Source organism: Nelumbo lutea, chromosome 1 (genome assembly GCF_056320005.1).
Source record: "Nelumbo lutea isolate HS-2025 chromosome 1, American lotus-T2T, whole genome shotgun sequence".
Lineage (NCBI taxonomy): Eukaryota > Viridiplantae > Streptophyta > Magnoliopsida > Proteales > Nelumbonaceae > Nelumbo > Nelumbo lutea.
Window position 1 is genome coordinate 42,256,975 of NC_142684.1, and position 21,974 is coordinate 42,278,948.

Below are 21,974 nucleotides of genomic sequence, written 5' to 3' on the forward strand. Positions count from 1 at the left end.
AAATTCATTAAAATGGAATCTATGGTGGATAGATAGCGAAATTTCAGAGTTTAAAGGTGAAATTTGGTGTGATTAGTTACTCAAGGATCTTGTTTCATATGATGAAGTATGATTGTGTGATGAATGTGGCGATTAGGCACAATTCAAACCATTTAAAGGGAATCTTGTAGATTTAACACTGGATTTGAATGTAATTGAGTTTGTATTTGGAGTTCTTTGGGTTTTTTGGTGTTTAAGAGGGATTGAAATGGTATGATCAAGTGTTCAGTAATGAGTCGGGGTTTAGGCAAAGGACCATACAAAAATTAGATGTTGACAAAGGGCTTTGCAGGATATCTATTGCGACTGAGTATTCTTTAATGCAGCCATGGATGGTGCTAACAATAGGAGTTGTATTACTCGAACACTTTTTATTCTTTTTGTTTAACCACCTGTATACTCTTACAACTACTCATGGATGGTGGTTCTGGTTCTATTTGTATGGAGGCAATGGGTATGTAGTAACAAATTACCACAAATTATTTTTTGGCCAATGTTCAAGTACTTTGGGCATAATGGGCCTATTTCTTGTGAAGTCATTTTTTCTAGTTATCTCCTCACAATTTCTTTTTTATTTTTTAATATATGCCTTGTTTTGAAGTGTGATTAGTGCCAAAAACTTGTCCGTTGGATTAATATACCATATTTTTTGCGCGATAGTGTGTATAGATACCATATTTTGCAAGGTGTTAACTGGTTTGTTGGTAAGGCCTTTTATTGATTATAGCAAAGGCTTGGGATTGAATCCTGCCTACACCAAGGTTGGGGGTCATGGGCTAAGGGATGGGGTACCCCCATTGTGTTGCTCCATGGAATCAAAAACAAAAAGGTGGTACTAAATAAGATTTTTAGTCAAAACAAAGTAAAAGTTCTTAGTTAGCATGAGTATCCAACCAAACACCTTCAAGCCACTCCACCATCTCACCAAAGTTGTACGCACAACCCACTATCTCAAACCATCTTCCCTTCAGTATTTTGTATCACTAACCCTAGATTCAACCACACATTTATCATCACCTGTAAGAAAATTGCAGTTAGACCTCCAAAAGCTTAATGTACTCTTTGAGGAGGGGTGATCAACCTCCTTAATTGGCTGTCTGACCTTGTGGGGCAGCCCTGTTTAATCCCTATCACAGTTACCAGGGTTCCTCATGGGCACGCACACGCTCATGGGGACAATGCATGGATTGGCACTGCACAACACACTTCAATGGAAGGCCTTGTATGTGAGCATGGCCTAAGCATGACCCTACACCATGCCAGCCTTGTGTCTGAGCTAATTGAGCTACCCCTTTGCCCATAGCATATGGGTGTGTTCAAGGCCCAGGGAGTGCCTCAAACATCACCGGCAAAATAGTTGCCTCACATCATCAGCATTCCCCCTTTGGCACTTAAGTGGTACCACCCATGACCCATCAAGAGCCAACACAGAGCCATACATAATGAGGTCATGATCCAGTGCCACTGACGTTGGTGGAGCAATCATCAAGCCAACACATGGCCCTTTCAGCACATTAACCTTGTCATAGCCGCACATGGCCCAAACAACATGGGTTTCTTCCACTGCAAACCTAACCTGTGACAACATGCTAATTTTGGCATTTAAGAAATTAAAAAATGTGGCATCAGCCTTTTTTTTTTATGATTTAAGGGTGTAAATGCAACGTGTCATAAACTTCAGGGGAGGTATTTTCTAGTAAGACTACTTTTGGTTTGGAAGAAAAGGTGGGGAAAGGAAGGAAAAAGTAGGGAAACGCAACCTTATTTTCCTTGCCCTACCCTTTCTTTCAAACCAAATACAGTTTTAGCAAAAAGCATGATAGGTATCAACAACTATTTTTCTTTTCCCGGCAGCTATATCAACAACTGTTAGAAACTTCAAAGTAGGTTTCAGCAATTCACCCTTGGTTTAAATTTTTAATAACTTATATGTCCCTATTTGACAGTAGTTTCTTCATTTTCATACTAAGTTTTCTTTTTCTTTCAATTGCATGGTGATAACTACATTGCTTTAAGTAATATATGAGTGCTTTGTCTCCATTGAAATGTCTTGAATGCTCGTTATGGAAGGAGTGCAAATACAAATCTGTAGTGCAAAATCTTGTATTTTGTATTATTTTTCATGTGTTTATATTATATATATTTGTATTTATATTCTTTCCAAACTGAATTAGAGGTGCAATTTGGGAAGAGTATAAATACAAATATAGAGAGTGCAAATACATACAAATTAATACAAAATTCAATGTTTTGCACTAAATATTTGTATAAACGTAAAAAATTTCTCAACTCTTCAGGCTCTGTGTTGCATGTTAACCAAGACTAGTGCTGTGTCAATGGTCATTCCTAGTCCAGGTCAAGATAGACCCACCTGGACCTAACCCCTCTAGTAAATGTGCAGAACCGGTTCCATAGCAGATCTTATTGGGACTGTTATTGGGATATGGAATCTGATTCAATAAGACCCGATTAAAATTGGCAATTATACTTTTAACCTATAAATTGAAAATAAATTTATGAAAAAATCTATGCTGCCAAAAGCCCAGAAAGAAATGATACCATGTGTTGGTGCTCGGAATGGCCGAGGACAACAAAGTAATTCCGCCCCTGGACTCCGAAGGCTGGCCAAAGGCTTTGAGGACTCAGAGAGGTCGCCACAGAGGCCGAGGTGTGGTGGACCGCGAGTACGGTAGAAGTCGAGAGTAGATGGTCGAAGTGCTGCAAGGCAGAAACTCGTCAGAGGCCCCGGGTGAGAACCTGAGGTAGAGTCTCCAACGGTCAAGTTAGTATAGAGTACGAAGGGAGAGTACCAGGATGGGATCTTGGTAGATAGTTATAGACTGAAGTCACTACCACAGTTATTGCAATAGTGATTATGACAATAGCTATAAGTCTTGAGCTTTTGTAACCCCCTTTACCTAGAGGGGGGTAACCCTATTTATACTTGAGTTGTCTAGAGGTAGGTGGAGATGAACGCCTGAGATGGGAGCTGTACGAGGACCTACAGCGGGTTTGGTAGGGTCATGTGAGCGCATTGTGGTTGGCTTTGTACAATGGGGGCAGGGTAACCCGTGCTGTAGTGGATCTCACTCCCTAATCTAGCACCCGTGGGCTGGGCCTCCCAGCCTCAAATGGGCTGGATTGGGTCACCCCACATCACTTGCCCCCCACTCCCGAGGCCAAAGAGGAAAATTCGGCTTTGGCTGATGGGAGTAATAATGGTGAGCATCAGTGGGCCCGGCAGTCGAGGTGTACCCTGTGGTGGTGTCCCCTTTCGTGTCTCTGCCTGTTCATCTTTATGAGTTGAGCCGAGGATGTGAGTGGTTTATGGAAATGCTTCTTTGGACAAGTGATTCGAGCGAGAGGCACACTCAGTGCGGATGTTCTGGTGCCGTCATTTGGGCTGAGAGCATGGGGGGCCAAAGGCAGTTTAGGCCAAAGACCTATGGAGCCGAAGACTGCTTAGGCCTAAGACCTGTGGAGTCGAAGGCTGTTTTAGGCCGAAGACTTGTGAAGCCGAAGGCTGTTTTAGGTCGAAGGCCTGTGAAGCCCAAAGACCCGTGCCCATGAGGGCTTTTCAGTCTGACCAGTGCGCGCATTCGTGTGGCCGGGTCGCATAAGCCGGTGGTCGATAGTGGGTGGACATGTCAATTCACTCGGAGTGTCATTTCGCCTTCTGAGGGTGAGTGTCATGTCTTCCGAGGGTGAGCATTTAGGGATGCAATGCAGTTGGATCGTAGGTGCGGAGGCGTTTCGCGTCCATTGGATCAGGGACGATCCGAGCGGTCGCTAGCACATCGTTTTGCCTTTTGAGGTTGAGCATCACGCGATGCACCATGATTGGATAGTGGAGGCAGTGGCTTCTTAGCCGATGGATCTCGAGAAATCAGGGTCATTCGTTCCTCTTTAATTAGGGCCCTTAGCGGCAGCATTCTTGTCGTTTGCCTCTAAGTGCCTTTGCCTTTGAGTGAACTCAGCTTCCAGACTCTCCAACCTTCAACACTTTACTCTCACTTTTTCTTCCTCCACATTTCTTAGGTAACTTTAAACAATGTCTTTCTAAGATTTTGGTCCTGAGTGCTATGATCTTCCGCGTGATTCGGAAGGGAGCTCTTCCCATACCCCTTCTCCCCTTTCCCCCTTGAGTCCTTCTACTCTTGTCCCCCTTCGACAAGAGATCATGGTGCTCTAGGGAAGGGTAGCCCCTGAGGGTGCCAAAGGCAGCCATCAAGGTGAGGACCCTCCCTGTGAGAGTGTCGCTTCTATGACACCGAGGGAGGCCGAAGGGGCCTGCCCAACCGAGGGGGATGGAACCCTAGACCATGTTCCCGAAACGAGCACTGCCTAGGTAGTAGCTGAGACTGATGTCCTCCGCTAGGGTTTTGAGAACTCTATGGATGGGGACCATGTCAAAGCTCTAGCGATGCAATACTTCATTCCCTCGTCCTATGGTATGTGGGTGCCCAAAGTAGGTGAACGGCTGTCGACTCCTAAGGAGGGGGAGATCTATGTCTACCAACATTTCCTCCAATTCGGTCTCCGATTTCCCCTTCATCCATTGATTTTTGAACTGTTGAGGGCGTATGGGGTTACTCTCAGCCAGCTGGTGCCCAACGCCATTAAAACCATAGTGGCCATGCTGGTGGTGGCTCGGTTCTAGCGGTTGAGCTGACAGTAAGGCTTTTCCAAGCATTGTTTGTGCCGAGGCATTCTTCTGAAAACGGCATGTACTACCTCCAACCCCGTAAGACCAAGCCGATAGACAACCCTTCTTCCATGTATAACTGGAAGGGAAAATTCGTCTTTCTATCATGCCTAGAGAGTTGGTCCTTCAAGTCGGGGTGGGGAGAGGTTAGCCAGGCTACGGACAAGAGTGTCCCCGTGCTCACAAGTGAGGAGAGCGATGATCTCGCACAGTTGCTCAACCTGGGGATAGTCCGAGCTCAGCCCTTGGTGAACGAGGAGGTCCCACTAGTTTTTGTGGAGCTCAACCCTACTCCCCTCGGTAGGAAAGACCCAGCAGTCCTCTAACATGACCTTTTCCCCCCTCCCTTTTCCTTCTCTCTTCTCCTTTTTTCTCATTGCCTTACTGATGTCTTTACTTTGTTTGCAAAGGTGATAATGGAATGGATGCCCACAAGGCTGCTCTGGAACATGCTCGCACCATGTAGATGGAATGGGCCAAGATGCCTCAGAGGCCTTCTAATGGGAAAAAGGAGAAGGTCTTTGCCCCTACAAAGGGGAGGGGGTCTTCCCGCCAAGTCCCTACCAAGGGGGCGAAAGCACAGGTCCCTACCAAAGGGACTACCTCCACAGCTCCCCCGAAGGGAGCCACTCCACAAATCCCCACGAAGAGGAAGGAGCCCATCGAGGAGGGCCAACTGGGGCGCGAGGAGCAAGCACCGCAGAAACCGGCTAAGTTGCCGAGAGAACCTACCGACGAGGTTGAGGCAGGGAGGAAGAGGCCGGTCGAGGGGGCCGTGGGGGATCAACCGCAGCAGAAGGTGACCTGCACCAGGAGCTCTATTGGTGATGCCTCGAGGGGGTCCCACACAGAGTAGATGGGGTCATTTTCTGCTCCCATGTCGTTGGAGGAGCCCAGTGATCTCATTAAATCTTTCACCCTTAGTGGGAGGTCTGCGAGGGGGACTCGATCCGCAACGTGGGAGTTGTCCCAGTGCTAGCAAGCGAGTCCCTGCTATCTCAAGACCACTTCCAGATGTTGGGGATGACCCCTGACAAGCTGTACGACAAAGGGTTGCAGAGCCTGGCCGAGGTAACAGTTTGTTCCTCTTTGCTTTTATTTTTTCTTTCATTCTTTTTGCTGGGCACTGACTGTTTTCTTGTTGCAGGTCTGCCTTCATTTTGTTGGTGGTCTAGGGGATCGGCTGAAGTTGACCCTGGCTAATATGAATAACCTAGAGGCTGAGAAAGACAAGCTTCAACAGACTACCGCCAACGCCATGGAGAAGTGCTGCGAGATGCAACGGTTCTTCGCTGACAAACAAAAGTTTTGCAAGGAGGTCGAGGAGAACCTGAAGAAGATGTAGGATCTTCTTGCCAAGGAGCAGATTGAGAGGGCCTAGGTCGAGAGCCTCATCCTCGAGGCAGAGCGGCGACTCCATCAAGCCGAGGAGAGCATCCCTGAGGTGAGCAGGTGGGTGGTCGTGGCAGAGCGGAGGGCCAAGGAGGCAGTTAAGAAGGCTACCGAGGCTGAGCAAAAGGCGGCTACTGTTGAGAAGAGGGCCCAGGAAGTAGAGAAGTGAGCTAATGAGCAGGCCGACGTCGCTTTTGGGGCTTATTTGGATGGGATCGAGGACACCAAGAAGGCACTCCTGACGGTGCTTCTGGACTTCAATGTTGAATCTCTAAAGGTGATTCCCTATACTCCCAAAGAGGCTGCTGACTCCGCACTTCCTCCTCTAGCTGGTGGCAAGGCTTAAGCCAGGCTTCTCTCTCTTTTTTTTTTGTATATGTATTCGGCCTGAGGGGCGATAATTTTTTGTAAAGTCAAAATTTTTGTAATGAATGAATATCAAGGGCATTTTTTGACTTCTGATTTTCCTGTTGTGTACTTGTGCTTTTTCTATGTTATTTTTCCTTGTGTTTTTTGTGTTTTTGTTGCACTTATGTTGTTGCTTTGTTGTCGAAGGGTCCTTGCCCCTCTGAAAGGTAAATCACAACATGGGGCCATGGGGCCCCAGTAGAACTGAAGCTCCCCTGGCTCTCGTATCCCTGCACGTTTGTTTCGATGAGGTCAAGCACAACGCTCCAAGGAGGCTGGCTTCTTTTGTTGGTAACGCTAAGTATGAAAGTCCAGGAGGTTAGCCTCTATCGAGATGGGGCATTGAGGCCCGTGAGGCCTCGGCCGTCCTAGCGTATTCTTAACGCGTTAAGTTTTTAGCTAGGGTGTTCACTACTTACTCATCAAATCCTAATGTTGGTCCAACGAGGGGGTATGGTCCTCAAAGGAGGCTATGTGACCTTTCCAATCACGAGGCCGAAGAGTTGTAAGAGATTAGTAGGTACATGCACTGAGCACTGAGGTGAAGAGGAACTTTGCTTCATTTGTCCACTAGTTACAAAACATATTACAATCACTTGTAGTACATCCAGTGGTTTTCCAAATTCCATGTCCTAGGTACAGGTCTTCCATCTAGGTGCTCCAAGTGAAAAGTCCTAGGGTCAACGACTCTCTTGATTCTGTAGGGGCTTTCCCAATTGGGGCTCAAATTCCCTACTCTGGTTCAAGGACCATGACTTTTCTAAGGACAAGGTCTCCCTCTTGATAGTGTCTTTCTTTTACCCTATAGTTGTAGTAGTGGGCCACTCACTGCTGGTAAGCAGCTACCCTTGTCTATGCTTCCTCTCGGGTTTCTTACAGTAGGTCTAAGTTTGCTCTAAGGCCTTCATCATTCTTGGCTTCATCGTATGCTTCAACTCGGAGTGTTGGCTGGCCAATCTCTACTATGATTACTACTTTTGTTCTGTAGGTTAAGCCGAATGGAATTTCTCCCATGGCTGTTTGAGGCATAGTTCAGTAAGCCCAGAGTACACTGTTCAGTTCTTCAGCCCATAGTTCTTTAGCTCGGTCCAATCTAGTCTTTAGTCCATCCAATTTTGTCTTGTTGGTGACCTCAGCTAGGCCATTTGTTTGGGGATATCCTATCGAGGTGTATTATTGCCTGATGTCGAGGGAGGCACACCACTCCTGGAACTTGGCGTCATCAAATTGCTTCCCGTTGTCGATGACTAGCATATAGGGTAGGCCGAAGTGGTAGGTGATGTTTTTCCAAAAGAAGTTTTGGATGGCTCGCGTCGTGATGGCGACCAAAGGCTCGGCTTCTACCCACTTGGTCAACTAGTCTACTACAACAATGAGGTACTTTCTGCCCCCCGTGGCCGGAGGAAAGGGGCCAAGGAGGTCCATGCCCTATTTGGCAAAGGGCCATGGGCTGCTGAGGGCCAAGAGAGTGGTGGCTGGCCTATGGCATAAGTTGGCATACCTCTGGCAAGGGTCACACCTTTGCACCAATCTAGTTGTGTGCTTATGGAGGGTAGGCCAAAAGTAGCCCTGCCTTAGAGCTTTTTGGGCTAGGTCTCTCCCGCCGAGGTGGTTACCACAAATGCCTTCATGAATTTCTTATAGCACATAATTGCCCTCCTCCGGATGGAGGCATCAAAGGCAAGGCAAGGTGAAGGATCTTTGGTATTGCTTTTCCTCCAACAGGGTATAGTGGGTTGCCTATCGTCTAAGTTGCTTTGCCTCATTTCTGTCTTCGGGTAGTCATCTAGTTGACAGGAAGTTGACAATGGGATCCATCCATGAAGGTTCGGCCTCTATGGGGAGCACTTGGACTTCTTTGATGGAGGGCCGAAGTAGCTTATCGACGTGCGTGGTCGGGACGAGGGATCCGCTCGAGGTACTTGCCAACTTGGAGAGAGCGTCGGCTCATGTGTTCTCAGCTCACGGGACCTGTTGTAGGGAGAAGAGTTGAAAGTGGCAGGCTAGATCTTGGACTTTAGCAAGGTACTTGGACATGCTTTGTTCTCTGGCCTCGTACTCACCGTTCACCTGATTCACCACGAATTAAGAGTCGCTGAAGACTTCGACATGCAAGGAGCCAAGGTCCCTAGCAAGCTGGAGACCAGCAAGGATGGCCTTGTACTCGGCTTCATTGTTCGATGCTTGAAAGTTGAAAACCTTAGCGCATACACTAGGGCAATATCATCTGGGGTGAGGAGGATGAGGCCCGCTCCACTTCCTTTAGCATTGGAGGAACCATCGACAAAGAGCTTCCATTGAGGTTGAGCCTCGTCATCCACATGATCCCCCTCAACGTCTTCTAGGGGCTGATGAAGGGCTCGGCTGAAGGTGCACTCTACTATGAAATCTACCAGGGCTTGTGCTTTGATCACTGGCCTCGGCTGGTACTCGATGTCAAACTCTAACAGCTCGATGGCCCACTTCGTCAGGTGTCCTGAGGTCTCAAGTTTGGCAATGACAGCCTTGAGGGGCTGGTTAGTCAGGACCACTACAATGTGAGCCTAGAAATACAGTCAGAGTTTCCTTGCCTAAATCACGAGGGAGAAAGCTAACTTTTCTATCTCAGGGTACCTGGTCTCGGTGTCATAGAGGACCTTGCTGGCATAGTACACCGACTCTTGCACATCGTATTCCTTGATAAGGACTGAACTGACTGCTTCATCCTCGGTCGAGAGGTATAAGTACAAGGTGGGGAACTTCAAGGCAAGGTGGTAGGAAGAAATGGCTGCCCAGAGTGCGTGAAGGGTTGGCCTCCCCATGATGGTATTATAGGGTGAGAATCTTCACGACCAGGAACTCTGTCATCCTTGTCACCTTTTGGGGCTCCGTCCCTACTGTGACCGGTAGGGAAATCTTCCCCTCTGGATTGATGATGTTGCTAGAGAAGCCAACTAGTGGGGCATCTACTGGTTGGAGGCACTCTAGAGCTATCTTCATCTTTTCAAAAATTTTGTAGAAAAGGATGTCAGTTGAGGAGCCACTATCAACAAGGATCCTTTTGACTACGAAGTTTGCAATGATGGCTGAAACCACCAATGCGTTGTTATGGGGGACTACTACCCCCTTCAGGTCCTAGTCCATGAAGGAGAGGGGTTCTTGCTTCTGTTTCTTGGGGGCCAGCCCCTAGATGTTGAGCTTCTTGGTGTAGGCTTTGTGAACCAAAGGTGAGGCTCCACTCAAGGCGTTGCCTCTCATTATGACATCAATGGCGCTTGCTGCTTGCTAGTGTTGCTGCTATTGTTGCTAAGAGGACGAGGCGCCAACCTCGCCTCTGATGTACTACTTGAGGTGTTTTCAACAGATGAGAGACTCTATCTCATTTTTGAGATTGTAGCAGTCTTCAGTGTCATGGCCTGTACCAAGGTGAAACTTGCTGTACTTTTTGGGGTCTCCCCAATGGGGGTACTTCTTCAACTTTCGGGCCACTTCATAAATTTCTCTTGTCCGATCTGCATCAAGATCTGTGTGCGGGTGGAGTTGAGTGGCGTATATTGATTATAAGCCAAGGTTGGGGCCTAAGGCTTTCTGTTGTTGTTGTTGCTACGTCTCTGATTCCCATTTTTTCTCTTCTTCTTGGGGATTCCATCTCGATGCTCCACACCACTTTCATTGGCATCTGTAGCCGAGGCCTCTTCAACCACAACATACTTCTGGGCCTTTTCTAGGAACTCCAGCTTCGTCTTCAGTTGGATTTTGGCCACAGAGCATTTGAGGGCAGAACCAAGAGGAGCCCATTGATAGCGGCATGCACGGAGACCAAGGGGCCAAGGTCATGGAGCTCAAGTTCTTCTTTCTTGAAGCGGTGAATATATGACCGCAAGATTATCCCCCACTTCTGCTTGATAGTCATCAGCAAGATGACACTCTTCTAAGGGCATTGGCTGTTGATGAAGCATGCATGGAACATGCTAGAAAATTGGTCCCACGAGTTGATGAACCGAGGTGGAAGGCTTGATAACCATCGCCGAGCAGCTCCCTTGAAGGTTGCTTGGAAAGTTCGGCAGGACAAGGCGTTGGAGTACCCATATAGGATCATGAGTGCCCCGAAGCTCTCCTGGTGGTGATTCGGGTCAGAGTTCCTGTCGTACATCTCCAAGGCAGGAGCCTTAAAGTTTGTGGGTAGAGGCTCGGGAATGATATCAAGAGAGAAGGCATCCATTCTCCATTGATAGGAGATTTGTTCGGATGAGGTGTTGGTTCATACCTCTTTCACCTGCTTGAGCATGGCTTTGACAGCTCCAAGCTAGGCTCAGAGTTCGGTGAACATGGGATCAGACATGGCCTGTGTGCCATCCCGATCTTCATGAACATGGTGGTGCTCAGAATTGAATCTGGAGTGCTCGGAGTTGAGACCGCATGCTTCGTGTTTAGCACGGCGATCGTTAAGGATGTCCCAGAGGTCCGAGACGTGAGGGAAAGAGGCTTGACATCAGACCTCAGCCCTGGAATGGGTGCTGGAACGATTGCAATGCCCGCTGCACGTGGGTCGGCCGGGCGATTGCTGCCAAACTCTTGAGGGCTTGACCTACTCCACGTGGCCGAGGTTGGGGGCCAACTGAGTGCTGGACCTGCACTGGCCCGGCTGTGTTGACAACTCGGTGGGGTGGTCACCTTGGGGGCGACTTTTAGACAGTGTATGCCCTTAGCTCCAATCGGAATGATGTACATTATGACATTTATTGTAAATGAATAAAGTACATATTTGATTCATGTTATTCTGGTGTGTTTCTATGTAAAACCCTTAAACTGGACACTTATGAGACTCATGTTAGTTTAGAATGTTCACAATCGTTGGGTAATTCTGGGGAGATTTATCCTACCAAGGCTGACACTAGTATGCCACCAAGTTGGTTGGGGTGGTTTGTCTCAACTGCCAGGGTGAGACCCGAGCTACATGTAGTGTAGGTTTACTTGAAACCATGAACCGGACCAGAATTCTAGTATTGCCTTGGACCTTGGTGATTATTGGGCAAAACTGGAATGTTACACCTGACCCCTAGACTCGATTATGATACTGCACTAGGCGTCGGATTGGTATGTCTTTGATATGCCAATCAGTGAGATCCTTAGACGGGGTCAAAACCAAAATATTTTGGGACATTCTGAGAATTCATCTAAGTGGGTGATCATAGTAACAGGATCAGCCCCTTTGCGGGACAAAGGTAATGATCGGGGATGCACCCTCTCTAATGGAAACCAAAGTTGCCGGCAGCCGATTTCAATCATTGAAATTTGTTTTTGCAAAATATATTTATACAAAGATATACATATATGTTATGGTTTCAAAATGTTTGCAAAAGGTTTTAATTCTCAGGATCCATGTGAGTAGAGAGTGCAACAATGTTCCTTGTAGCCGAGGGAGAGGTCTTCTCTTGTCGGGCAGTGTTTGATCATTATGGGTAGAGAGGTTAAGTGTAAGACCATTGAGGGTAGTACCTGATGGGCTAATCTTGCATCTGCCCACAGTCCCTGGGTTTTTATAAGGTGGCTTAGCCCAAGGACCACTTAGTGTAAGTGTTGGACTCATTAAGAGCCCATGGTGATGGGCTCAGGGATTCACTACCCATAATATTGAATTCGGCTAGGCTTTATAACAGAGGCTAGGTTGAACCCATGTGGCTGATGTGTAGATCAATGTTTGGGTCCCACGCCATACAAGGAAACCCAATTGGATAGTAGTTTGGAAGGTTAGTGAGCAAATAGACTTAATGGGCCTAAAGCCCAATTCGTACTAGTGTAATTTGATTAGTTAAAGAAGGGGCGGATCTAGGATTTGGATCAACAGATAGGATAGGGATTTATCTCTATCCACTCAGAGAGTCCAGATCCAAATACAGATTTTGATTTGGAAACTCCTAATAAGATTAGGAGGGCTTATCTAATCTGCAGATAAGATAAGGGCTTATCCTTATCTCTTAAAGAGAACTCTTGAACCAAAAACAGATTTGGATTAGGAAACTTCTAATAAGATTATGAGCTCTCTTTAACGCTATAAAAGGAGGAGGGGAAGAACAATTCTACACAACATCACAACTGATCTCAGATCACAGAAAGAGAGAAGACAGCTACAATAAGATTGTGCCATCTTCTGCTCTTGTGCCCTCCTCCTGCTGTCGCTACTACCAGTTCGATTTCCACTGTAGAAGCGATCAAGAAGTGTTCTTGATATCAGTCTTTGGAGAAAGACTGATCTGATGCCGTGCTCACACTCCCTCCATCGAATTCTTGCAGAAGGATTCGGTTCTTATGAAGAACTTGTTGATTCTGCTCCACCCTACGCTGTGTCATCTTCAGTGGGAGATGTCTTTGGAGTTTTCCTTGGGTGTGAACACCTTCGTTGGGAGTTACTGCTACTCCATATCAAGTACATCCCTCTCCTACCTTTTTGTTTCAGATCTGGTTCGATTCTTGGTTCAAGATTGATCATTAAAAATGCAGATTTTCTAAAACAGGGAATGCGATTCCCATATGGGAGAGAGAAATTTTTGAAATTTTGCCCAACCTACCTGTAGGGTTCGGCCATCCATATGCTAGATCTCTCATCCCTTCAATGGTATCAGAGCCATGGTTCAAATCTTGAAGCGAAATAGATCGGATCTGAACTAGCGCAAATGGGCAAAAGGCGTTCTACCCGATTTGCATAGATTGTGGTTTTTTCTGGGAAATTGTTTCCCATATCAAGGGCGAATGATCTGAAATTAATTCTTTATAAATATGAATTTTATTTAGAATTGTTCTTTATAATTTTCTTGATTTATGGGTTGTTTGTACAAAGGAGATTGAATTCTTTATTGGTGTAGGATATCTGCAATTTGCAGATTTTTACATTCTGGTCTGTAATTAATTTATTGGATAATATTAATCAGTAATATTATGTATTAAATTGGGCTTTAATAATGGGCTTTACAGATATTAATTTATTGGATCAATTCTATCCTTACATGTGATGTATGGATGTGTGATGTGCAACGTACATGGGCCATAAGTACTTGGCCCATGCAGATACGATAGTGGCTCTTGCACACACCATGGATGAATGCACATCATTGCCATGGTGTCCCTAAAGATCATTAGATGATCTCCCTTCATGGTGGGTTCCACACACCTCCCTAAAGAAGATCTGTGCGGAACTCTAGTCGTTTAGGGCCCACCTAAATCTGGCTTTATGAAAGTTAGTGGGAGCCACTTTGGTTTGACCTAAATTAAACTAGGGCATAACTTTGTTCCCTCCTGAAATATGAGTGCATGTGATAGGGAGATTCATATGATGAACTCTCTAAAAGCATTCCATCTTTAGCATGAAGATGGGTCATTCAATAAAGAGGAAATGCACCATAAAATTGGGCTATCCATTTGCTACTGGATCTATTGGAATGTTTCATAAGATGATAGGGGCGTCATAGACCGATGTGGAAGGGGCCTATCCTAAAATGGAAGACTCTCTCACGGTACCTTGGCGTTCACGAATATGATGGGTGAACACTCACTAGACAAAAAGGTTTAACCTAAAATGGCAATGAACCTTGTCTGACAGAGGCCAAAGGGAAAGGTCATGTGATGAGTGGATATGATCCTTCACAGAAAGGTGGTGGGGTTATGCAGCTGAAATAGTTGGCTCCATGCACCCTATGTGATTTCGCACATTTCCATAGACATAAGTCATTGTCTCCGTCACTGAGATGGGAGGGAAATCCCGGAGATGAATAAATGGAATTGGAACATAGATTAAAAGCCATATCTATATAGACAACATGAATCAAATTTGGTTGTGGACTAATGTTTGCTTTTAATTAGAAATGGCAAACGGGCAATTTGCAAAGCTATTGGATGACAACAAACTTAAGGGCCCAAACTATGCTGACCGGTACCGTAACCTTATGCTGGTCCTAACTTCTAAGAATTTGGACAATGTGACTAAAATCCTGCCCTGGAGCGTCAGGGAGATAGGGCTTCTGAGGCCCGAAGGAGGGAATACCTTGAGTGGGAAGAGAAATATTCCCTAACCCGGTGCTATATCATTGCCTCCCTGGACAGCCTCCCTGGACAATCCGATACAGAGGTAGTTCAATCAGATCGATCTTGCCAATGACATATTGGACAGTCTAAAGACAATGTATGAAGAGCAGAACCGTTCTACTCGGTAAAAGGTCCTAAAACAGTTCATGACCACATAAATGTCTAAGGGCCAATAGGTTCATGACCATGATGATGGGCTACATCAATGAACTTGAGGCTCTTGGATCCGGGCTGGACCATGTCACTAAGGTAGACGTCATCCTAAGTTCTTTGCCTCCTTCCTTCAATCCGTTCATCATGAATTACAACATGAACAAGCTGAGTGTCAGCATTCAAGAAGTCAACAATATATTGCAGAGGGCTGAAGAACTGATTAAGAAGGATGAGCCTCTTGCTATGCTTGTTGAAACTAACAAGTCGGCCAAGAAAAAGAGGAAGGCAAAGAAGAAGCCACAAAAGAAAGCCACCAAGTCCAAGAAGCAGAAGAAGGACAGAGCATCGGATGCTTATCACTTCTACAAACAGACCGGCCACTAAAAGAGGAACTGTCCTCAATACCTGGAATCCAAGAAAGGTAATTTCGAATCCTTTGTCATAGAAACCAATTTGTTGGTTACTTCTGCTTCCTGGTGTATTGACTCTGGGGCATCAACTCATGCGTGTAACTCATTGCAAGGGTTCAGGATAAGTAGAAGACTGAGTGATGAAGAAGTAACTCTTTACTTGGGGACTTCTACAAGTGTTGTAGCTACGGCTATAGGAACCGTAGAGTTATTTTTCAGAGAACGATCAATTGTATTGAAAGATTGTCTTATGTACAAAATTTGAGAAGAATTTTGATTTTTGTTTCAAAATTATGTGTAGACGGATATTTTATTGTTTTTGGTAATACGATTACTATTAAAAGAAATATCAAATTCATTGCATACGAAGAATTTGAGAATGGTCTCTATGTTCTCCATCCTTCTCTAGAAACTAACATAGTCGAAACTACATCAGATGATATCCCAGGAAAAGAATCCGTGATACAATTAATCCCACGTGCCTATGGCATTACCAACTTGGCCATATTAATATAGATCGTATCACAAGGTTGGTAAAAGATGGTCCTTTGGATTTTCTAACTGTAGAAGATCTTCCCAATTGTGAAGTTTGCCTTCAGGGTAAGATGAAGAAATGGTCATTTAACGGGAAGCTTGAAAGATGTACAGGCACGCTTTACCTTATACATACTGATGTATGTAGTCCCCTGAGTATTAGGACGAGTAACCAACACATGTATTTTATTACATTCACCGATGATTATTTTCAGCATGGTTACGTGTACCTAATGAGATGCAAGTCTGACTCATTTGAAAAGTTCAAAGAGTTCAGATAAGAGGTCAAGAAACAGTTGGGGAGAGAAATTAAGACCCTTCAATCGGATCAAGGTGGCGAGTATCTCTCTGACGAATTCAGGGACTACTTAAAAGTCAACGCGATAGTATCACAGTTAGCTCCTCCTGCTACACCACAATTTAATGATGTTTCAGAGAGGAGGAATAGGACCTTATTGGATATGGTCCGGTCACTTCTCATACACTTAGAGTTCCCCACATCCTTTTGGACGCATTAGAGACTGCAATATACGTGTTGAATCCGGTTCCAACCAAATCGGTTCCGAATACTCCATATGAACCTTGGACCGGAAAGCAACCAAGTGTCAGACACTTAAATATTTGGGGTTGTCCAGCACACGTTAAAAGAACGAGTGCGGACAAATTTGAATCCAATACCAGTCGTTGCCTATTCGTAGGCTACCCCAAGGTCTCTGTGGGTTACCTATTATTCTATGACTCAGGTGAACATAAGGTGTTTTGTAGCCGAAATGCCCAATTCTTGGAGGAATATTACATCCTAAACAATCATCGTCAGGAAGTTGTTCTTGATGATGAGAACTCAGGGTCAGTGGGAGATGTCCCACAAGTTCCAGGTAGAGACCAACCTAGAAGATCTACCCGGGTTTCCAGGCCTCCAGTCCGTTGTGGCTATGACTAGGATAGTTACCTGGTGGAAGCTATGACTTGTGAGGAGGATCCCGTGACTTATACAGAAGCTATGTTGGACATAGATTCCTTGAAGTGGGTAGATGCCATGAGAGCTGAGATGGACTCAATGGAGACCAATGAAGTCTAGACTCTAGTATACCCGCCCCCCAGGGTAAAAGCAATTGGTTGCAAATGGATCTATAAGAGGAAGAAGGGCCCCAATGGTAAGTTGAGACCTACAAGGCTCGTTTGGTGCCAAAAGGGTATACTCAGAAAGAGGGCAACGATTATGAGGAAACCTTTTCGCTGGTGGCCATGCTTAAATCCATTAGGATCCTACTAGTTGTAGCAGCATACCATGACTACAAGATTTGGCAAATGGATGTCAAAACTGCGTTCCTGAATAGAGATTTTACTGAAGATATCTATACGCAGCAACCGCAAGGTTTCATAGTTGCGGGTTAGGAACACATGGTATGTAAACCAAATAGATCCATATATGGACTTAAGCAAGCATCTAGGAGTTGGAACATCCGGTTTGACTCTACTGTCAAAAAGTTTGGCTTTGAGCAAAATCCGGATGAACCCTGTGTTTAAAGGAAATCCAGTGGGGATAAGGTTACATTCTTGGTTCTGTATGTAGACGACATTCTACTCATTGAGAATGATGTAGAAATGTTGAGTACAGTGAAAGTATGGCTTTCACAGCAATTCTCCATGAAAGATCTTGTAGAAGCCTCCTATATACTAGGTCTTCGATTCTATAGAGATAGATCGAAGAGGATAATAGGATTATCCTAATCTGCTTACATTGACAAGATAGTCAAGAGATACAGCATGGAGAACTCCAAGAAAGGAAATTTCCCTTTCAGGCACAGAGTCACTCTCTCCAAGGGGTTGTCTCCCAAGACTCCCGAGGAGATTGAGGGCATGATGGACGTTCCCTATGCCTCAGCCGTAGGGAGCATCATGTATGCCATGCCGTGCATTCGTCCTAACATTGCTCAGGCAGTGAGTGTGGTAAGCAGATTCTAGGCCAACCCAGGGCAGGAGCACTGGACTATTGTGAAAAATATACTTAAGTACCTTCGAAGGACAAAAGAGTTTTGTCTGGTATTCGATGGTAGCTCACTACAGATCCAAGGGTATACTAATGTCGATTTCTAGTCGGATCCAAATGATAGAAAGTCTACATCTGGGTATGTTTTCACGATAGGATCGTGTGTTGTTTGCTGGAAAAGCAGCAAACAGGGGTCCACTGCAGATTCAACAACCGAATCCGAATACATTGCCGCAAGTGAAGCTACCAAAGAAGTCGTATGGATGAAGAAGTTCATCCATGAATTGGGAGTAGTTCCATCTAGCACGTCACCCATTCAGTTGTTGTGTGACAATAAAGGAGCTATCGCTCAGGCTAAGGAGCCACGACCCCACTCGAAGTCGAAGCACATCGAGAGGAAGTACCATGTACTACGAGAGATAGTTGGAAGAGGGGACGTCCTGATTTAGAAGGTAGCATCAGTGAAGATTGTAGCAGACCCATTGACTAAACCACTGACACAGAAAGTGTTTGAAAAACACGTGGAAAGTATGGGACTCCGACTTATACCAGATTGGAGCTAAGTGCAAGTGCGAGCTGTTAGACAGTGTATGCCCTTAGTTCCAACCGGAATGATGTACATTATGACATTTATTGTAAATGAACAAAATACATATTTGATTCATGTTATTATGGTGTGTTTCTGTGTAATACCCTTAAATTGGACACTTATGAGACTCGTGTTAGTTCAGAATGTTCACAGCCATTGGGTAAGTCTGTGGAGATTTATCCTGCCAAAGCTGACACTGATGTGCCGCAAAGTTGGTTGGGGTGGCATGTCTCAGCTACCAGGGTGAGACCCAAGGTACATGTAGTGTAGGTTTACTTGAAACCTTGAACCGGACCAGAATTCCAGTATTGCCCTGGACCTTGGTGTTTGGTGGGATTACACCTAACCCGTAGACTCGATTATGATATTGCACGAGGTGTTGGATTGGGTTGTCTTTGATATGCCAATCAGTGAGATCCTTAGAGGGAGTCAAAACCTAGATATGTTGGGACAGTCTGAGAATTCATCTGAGTGGGTGATCACAATGACAAGATCAACCCCTTTATCGGACAAAGGTAATGATCGGGGATGCACTCCCTTTGATGGTAACCAAAGCTGCCTGCAGCTGATTTCAATCGTTGAAATTTGTTTTTGCAAAATATATTTATATAAAGATATACATATATATTATGGTTTCAAAATGTTTGCAAAATGTTTTAATTCTCGGGATCCATGTGAGTAGAGAGTACAACATTGTTCCTTGTAGCCGAGGGAGAGGTCCTTTCTTGTCGGGCAGTGTTTGATCATTATGGGCTGAGAGGTTAAGTGTAAGACCATTGAGGGTAGTACTTGATGGGTTATCTTGCATCTGCCCACAGTCCCTTGGTTTTTATAAGGTGGCTTGGCCCAAGGACCACTTAGAGTAAGTGTTGGGCCCATTAAGAGCCCATGGTGATGGGCTCAAGGTTTCACTACCCATAACAGTGAATTTGGCCAAGCCTTATAACAGAGGATAGGTTGAACCCATGTGGCTGATGTGTAGATCAATGTTTGGGTCCCATGCCATACAAGGAAACCCAACTGGGCAGCAGTTTGGAATGTTAGTGAGCAAATAGACTTAATGAGCCTAAAGCCTAATTTGAACTGGTCTAATTTGATTAGTTAAAGAAGGGGCGGATCTAGGATTTGAATCAGCAGATAGGATTGGGAGTTATCCCTATCCACTCAGAGAGTCCAGATCCAAATACAGATTTGGATTTGGAAACTCCTAATAAGAGTAGGAGGGCTGATCTAATCTATTGATAAGATAAGGGCTTATCCTTATCTCTTAAAGAGAACTCCTAATCCAAATATAGATTTGGATTAGGAAACTCCTAATGAGATTATGAGCTCTCTTTAAGGCTATAAAAGGAGGAGGGGCGAACCATTCTACACATCACAACTGATCTCAGATCACAGAAGGAGAGAAGACAGTTATAGTAAGACTGTGCCATCTTCTGTGAAGAACCTACTAATTCTGCTCCACCCTATGCTATGTCATCTTCAGTGGGAGTGGTCTTTGGAGTTTTCCTTGGGTGTAAACACCTTCATTGGGAGTTACTGCTACTCCGTATCTGGTACATCCCTCTCCTACCTTTTGGTTTCTGATCTGGTTCGGTTCTTGGTTCAAGATTGATCCTTGAAAATGCAGATTTTCTAAAACAGGGAATGCAATTCCCATATGGGAGAGAGAAATTTTTGAAATTTCGCCCAAACTACCTGTGGGGTTCGGGCATCCATATGATGGATCTCTCATCCCTTCAATGACCTCCTACCTGGGGAAAGTTCTACTCAACTTGCTATGTCAAATATTCCAGGCAGTCAAGCATGGCTTGGAACTGTTCATTGGTGACAAGATTTTGCCTATTTCTCGTTCTTCGTACCATGCTGATTGGTTAGAGTTTGGGGACTTGTTAACTTACTATAGTTATTTCGAGGAACGTATCAGTGTCGTTCCCACAAATAGTGTCAATTATTGGTGCTCGGAATGGCCGAGGACAACAAAGTAATTTCGACCCTAGACTCTAAAGGCTGGCTGAAGGCTTTGAAGACTCGAAGATATCGCCGCTGAGGCCGAGGTGTGGTGGACCCCGAGTACGCCAGAAGCCGAGGATAAATGGCCAAAGTGTTGTAAGGCAGAAACTCGTCAAAGGCCCCGGGTGACAAAAGTTAGTACAGGGTAAGAAGGGAGAGCACCGGGACAGGATCCTGGTAGATAGTTATAGACTGAATATTGTAATATCTATTATGACAATAGTTGTAAGTCTTGAGTTTTTGTAACCCCCCCTTACCTAGAGTGGGGTCCCCTATTTATACTTGAGTTGTCTAGAGGTAAGTGGAGATGAACGCCTGAGATGGGAGCCGTACAAGGGCCTACAGCGGGTTTGGCAGGGTCATGTGAGCACATCGCGATTAGCTCCGTACTATGGGGGCAAGGTAACCCCTATTGTAGTGGATCTCGTTCCCTAATCTGGCACTCGTGGGCTGAGCCTCCCAGCCTCAAATGGGTTGGGTTGGATCACCCCACATCACCATGGTTTTCAAAACTGGACCGGATTGGATGGTCGGACCAGAAAACCGGGAACCAGTTAGGTAACCTATTCCGGTTTTCCCCAAAAGTGGATATTTGCAAAAAAAAATGTTGATTTGGTCAGCAAACCGCTGACCTGGGTGGTTGAACCATTCAACGGTTTTGACTGCTTTTTTTTGTTAGAATGGGACAACCGTTGGGTTTGAACGGTCGAACCATTTGACCCAAGAACCGGACCCCTAACCGATTCGTTCTCCGGGTTAGTTTTAAAAACCTTGCATGATACTTAAAAAGCTTTGATCAATCAAAATCCTCGCATGAATCTTGATGAATACTACCTGATTGATTATCACTTCTATTATACTGGTTGATCGGTTCCAACTGTTTCCGGTAACATGTCTTTTTTTCTGAGGCTGTTTTGGTTTTCCCTACCTTTTCTTTCAAACCAAAGATAGTATAATTTTTTGTTAAAATGACACTTTTTTTGGTAAATAGTTAAAATGAAAAGGTACTTCTTTGGTGAAGAAACAAAAATAGAAATTAGATTCAAGTTATCTTTATACATTACAAATTATATATACAACAAAATATATGGTGGGGTGTGGTTTTTTTCCGGTTCAAAAGAACCAAAACTGATCCCGACACAATTATAAATGGGAGACAATTCAATCCATTTTTTTATTGAATAAAACTATCAAGAAAATCATTCAGCGTTGGTAAATTAAAACTCATAATGGTCAATCTCAAAGACAGATTAGGGGTAGGAGATGGTAATAGGTAGTGGGAATTGTAAGGATTGATTTGAAAATGGTTAGTCAAGAAAGCCATCATCCAGTGTTAGTCAAAGCTATGTGGAAAAAAGAACGGAATACAGACCTAACCTATGGTGTTTTTTTTTTTCTTTAATAAAATGGTCATTGTTAGGGTATGTTCATTTCCTCTGAACTCTTATCTTTTAAAAAGGAATCTTTTAATTTTAAAGAAAATTTAGTTCTTTCCTATTATCTCTTATCTCTTATCTCTTAAAGTGTAATCATACAATTTTTTGCTTTTCAATGATACTAAAAAAATAAATAAATAAAAACTCTGATATATGGTGTCAAAATGGATATTTGGTAGTTTTCAAAATTAAGAAATCAAAATTCAGAACAACATTCTTTGTACTCAAAGTTCAAAGCAAAAAAAAA

The 21,974-nt window shown here is 44.7% G+C and overlaps 1 long non-coding RNA gene across 1 annotated transcript; it reads right to left on the reverse strand.

Annotated features, from left to right (window-relative positions):
* Window positions 1-736: 736 nt before the first annotated feature.
* LOC148874400 (uncharacterized) lies at window positions 737-12,233 on the reverse strand. The gene is made up of 2 exons (XR_016104053.1): window positions 2,599-12,233; window positions 737-1,615 (listed from the first exon to the last, which is right to left on the reverse strand). It is a non-coding gene; the product is annotated as an uncharacterized LOC148874400 (long non-coding RNA).
* Between the last annotated feature and the right edge of the window lie 9,741 nt (window positions 12,234-21,974).